The sequence below is a fragment of the Alligator sinensis genome, unplaced genomic scaffold (genome assembly GCF_000455745.1).
Source record: "Alligator sinensis unplaced genomic scaffold, ASM45574v1 scaffold540_1, whole genome shotgun sequence".
Taxonomy (NCBI): domain Eukaryota; kingdom Metazoa; phylum Chordata; order Crocodylia; family Alligatoridae; genus Alligator; species Alligator sinensis.
The window spans coordinates 33687-38099 of record NW_005843088.1 but is presented as its reverse complement, the minus strand read 5'-3'; the positions used below and the strand labels follow the sequence as shown (position 1 = coordinate 38099).

Genomic DNA, 4413 nt, shown 5'->3' with positions numbered 1-4413 from the left:
ACGTTGGTGTAGATTTCTAGGGCTTTATCCCCAGTGCAGTAAAGCACGACTACAATTTTATGATCCTCTGCCTCTTCCTCAGCCTTTGTGACTGCAAGGAATAATCACAGCTTCTGTTCCCATCTCCTCCAGTTCACCCCAAGATTTCCAATAAAGGATAATGCTGTTGGAGGTTGGAAATGCTCCACTCTTTTTTTTTTTCTTTAAATGAAAACTGTAACCCCCTTAATCAGGCTGCTGGTGACTCCACCGAGAGACAGGTCACTTCTCACACTACATAGCGTTTAATCTGTGCCATTGGGTTCAGGGATGGGGTAACGCAGTCAGACCTCTGTGCCTCTGGGGTCATGTCCTCGAGTCACCATTCAGCAGAGCCCAGTGGGGTGGGAAACAGCTATAACTTTATTAGGAACAGGGTTCAGCCCTTAATCAGGCTGCTGGTGACTCCACCGAGAGACAGGTCACTTCTCACACTACATAGCGTTTAATCTGTGCCATTGGGTTCAGGGATGGGGTAACGCAGTCAGACCTCTGTGCCTCTGGGGTCATGTCCTCGAGTCACCATTCAGCAGAGCCCAGTGGGGTGGGAAACAGCTATAACTTTATTAGGAACAGGGTTCAGCAACTCCCGTGCTCACAGCTTGCAGGGAGAACTACCGCCACCCACCACCACAAACCACATGCACAGGGCAGCTGGGGGGGAAACTGAGTCAAGAAGCTGTCTCCATCATTGGTTTGGTCTTCTCTCAATGTCGATGGCTGGAGCAGCCGAGTGCGCGATTGTAGCTATGAAGCTGTGGTCTCGACTGAGTTCGAATTTGCTGGTCTCAGCCTGCTCCCGGGAGATGGTGCCATATCCCCTATTTACATGAGCCTGGCAGTATCTGATCACTCGTTGGCCATAGTTGTAACAGGGCAAAGTCTTCATGTGGTGAGGAACCTGCGTGAGAGGGAGAGATAAAAGGGGGCAGGGGAAAAAAAAAAAAAGAGTGAGAAAGACATGCATAAATATCATTCACATAGTGGAATGGGGTTTCAGTTACATTGCCCTCCAGGCACTATCACAGTATAAATTTTAAGAATCATAAAATGTGCACAATACCTTTTGGATCCCTTATGAGGGCCTTATGGACAGCGAGTTCTGCGTAAAACATGGATTTTGCATTCACAGCACATGCAAGCAATTCTGCAAGTCACTGGGGCTCTCCGAGTCCCACTGTCGTCTGTGGTTTGACTGGCTGGAGGAATTCACATCTGTGAATTATCTCATGTTAGAAATGTGCTACAGCAACCACCAGGAAACACTTGCAGCAGATGAAAGAGTCTGTATAACTGCACTAGCTGCAATGGAGCGGTGCTGATCTTCACTTGATACAGATCCTCCTTAGCCTTGAAAACTCCCCCTGAAGGCAATAAGGCCCATCCTCAATCCTGTTTATTCTTTTACTTAAAATTGCTTTGTACCACACCTCTGCTGAAAACTTCCACAATGAACACAGCCACCCTTGAAAAAGAATAAAAATCAAAGCTGTAAAGGTTAAGCCTAAAAGTATATATTTCTAGTAAAAAAAATGTTTGCTAGAATTCTCTTCCTAGATACCTTTTCAGGTCATTCTCCTGTCTGCAGGAGATGAGAAGATCAAGATGAAAGAAACCTAGTCTTTGGGAGGAAAAAAACCAAACCCTGCACTGCAAGCTTCAAGGTATATGGGCAATCAGCTTTTTCCAGAACTACCAGAAAACCCAAGCTCGTTCTAGCCGGGGACATTGTCTGTAATTTCATTCTGTAACCAACACCTCTTCATTTCAAGGGCAGAAAAGGGAAAATAGAGACCATTGGGATGATTTATCATGGGTTCTTATTGCTTGGTGCACTTCATATACAGAGGTAGGAACAAACTCATTTTAAGAATCACAAAGTGTGCACAACACCTTTTGGATCCCTTATGAGGGTGTTTGCAATGGTAGAACAAATCCCTCTGCTGCTCAGAGCTAGTAAGTGGTTAGTTCTTCCTTTTTCTCTGAAAGCTGACTGGGGAGATTCCAAGACTCCCCGTAGCTGGATTTTAAATGAACATTTTTTCACCTTACATGGCAGCCGAATAGCAGGAACGCACAAGACAAGTTGCTCAGTGGACACTGGCAGAGCAAACTGCAATCACTTGTGGAGCAAGTTCAGCCCTGGTATAAAGAGGTACAATTCCCGTTTGATTTCCTAGGATTTGTGCCAGTTTACACCAAGCCTTGGATCTGTCCTTCACCTTCAAAGGCAGCTCTCTGATGCTATAAAAGTCAGAGACTGTGTGTCTGTGGAGCTTAGAAATTGAGGTCCTGTGCTGCACAGTAATAACCCACAGTACACTAACCACCTGGGTCCCTGTGTACATCTACTCCCAGCAAAAGTAAGAAGGATCAGATATCCCAAACAGACACATAAATGTGTTTCCCTTGTCAACCATTTCTCAGTGCTTTTCCACACCACCTCTTGCTCCACACAACATGATTTCTCAGGGTCCCTCTTAGCAGACTAGTGGCAGATAAAGCAAAACAACTAATTGCTCACACATCCGATCACGCTCAAGGTTGGCTGAGACTGGGAATATCTGCCAGGATGTCGCTACACTGATACAAGAGGGTGGACACACTGACCTTGTGCCAAAAGTTAATTGCAGGGAGTAAGCCTCCTTGTTACCTGGTGCAACCACAGGATAAAGACCCTCCTAGTCATCCTTCTAGAAGGAGAAGTGCCATGACCTGTACAAATGGAGGTTGTTTTCCATGCTCCAGGGTTAACTCTGGGTCCCATCTCCAATTCTGCTCCTTACCTGCTTCCTATCAGGACCTAAACACTTTCTGGGGAAGTGGACAAAATAAAAGTTCTTCTACGTTCAGGAGGTACCTTGAGAAATGCCATACACTTCCCGGGAAAGCTGACACTTGTAAATATAAGCCCCCCACCCCAGCACCAGGCGCTACACCAGATTCAAGATCCTCAGGGTGTCAGTAGTGTTGGGCTCTCCGGTGTCCCACCAAAAAGGCGTGTTCCTCACTCTCAACTTCCCACTCCAATCTAAGGAACAGATAGGGTTGGTTATGTTAACTATAAGCATTTACAGAAGAGAAAAGATTATTATCAAATCTAATACATCCATTTACATATCTGCATTACATACGTGAAACAACATTCATTCAAACCCATAACCAAAATATTCTCTGTAAGCCCAACATTAGTGAATACTCCATGCAACACGTGATCCCATGTACAACGGCCCTGTCAATATATGTCCAGTCACAAATTGTAGACTTGAACCCTCAGCTCCACCAGGAATTCAGTTCACTCCCATAGACATAAATAGCAGCACTGCTGTTGCTGTGAGTGGTCACCAGACGGCAGTACAGGGCTCCTCTGTTTCTTTAAATGGTAACCTCGGTTCAGACGGCAGCGAGATGATTCCTCCCTGGAAATCAACTTCTTACAAGCACTAGGAGGCTGAATGCCTCCCCACGTTCCCTTTCCTTGTGAAACTAGGGCTGCTTAATAGAGACTGCCTCCCTTTACCGGCAGGGCCCCTGCTCCTGCAGCCTGAACTCTCCCATGGCTCTGACCCAGCCACAAGCACAGACTTCCCGTGGCATCAGCCTCTTCCCTTTCCCGGGGCACCCGAGTCCTGAATTTGCACGGCTGCTCTCCAAGATAGGGGACTCAGCTTCTTGAAGCCGGGCAGCTGTTACAGAAAGTTGTTGGGCTGCTATTACTGAGGGGACTAGCTGTAGGACTACTTGTATATAAAGGAAGGGTCAAAAGTGTTGGGAAAAAGAAAAAATCAGTCCACCTTGTCTTCCCGGCTTGCCAGTTTAACAGCCCCCATCATATCACCACTGAACTTCTTGCCACCTTTATCTTCCCTCAGAATAAAATGAAAATCCCACACCTCCCTCCTGGATCAGAGAAGTAACTAGATTTTTGACAGACAAGGCAGTGCCACTTCTGCCCCACAACCCCCAAAACTTCCCTTCTCAAACACAGTATGTCCCACATTTGATGTTCCCACTCGAATAAAAGAGTTGTCTCACCAAGTTTCCATAATAACAATTAAATCATAGATTTCGTTACAGGCTATGACTTTTCAAAGTGCAAAAAGCAGGTAATCATAATAAAATAGCACTTAGCATTTTAACCCCACTTGGAGCAGTTTATTTGAAAACCCTTGATACAGAGAGGCCAAAATGGAATAACTTGTATTGAGATGCATAAAGTTTTCTTATTAGCAAAGACAGAAGATTCCTGGCTTAGTACCTGCCAGTTCAATCATACCACTCTGAAACTTATAGTTTCATAGTTTCATAGTAGCTAGGGTCAGGAGGGACCTGAACAGATCATCTAGCCTGACCCCCTGCCACAGGCAGGGATGC

At 45.7% G+C, this 4413-nt stretch overlaps 1 pseudogene; it reads right to left on the bottom strand.

Moving 5' to 3' along the window:
• Positions 1-539: 539 nt before the first annotated feature.
• The window catches only part of LOC102384483, a 33915-nt pseudogene continuing 30041 nt past the window's right edge, over positions 540-4413 (bottom strand).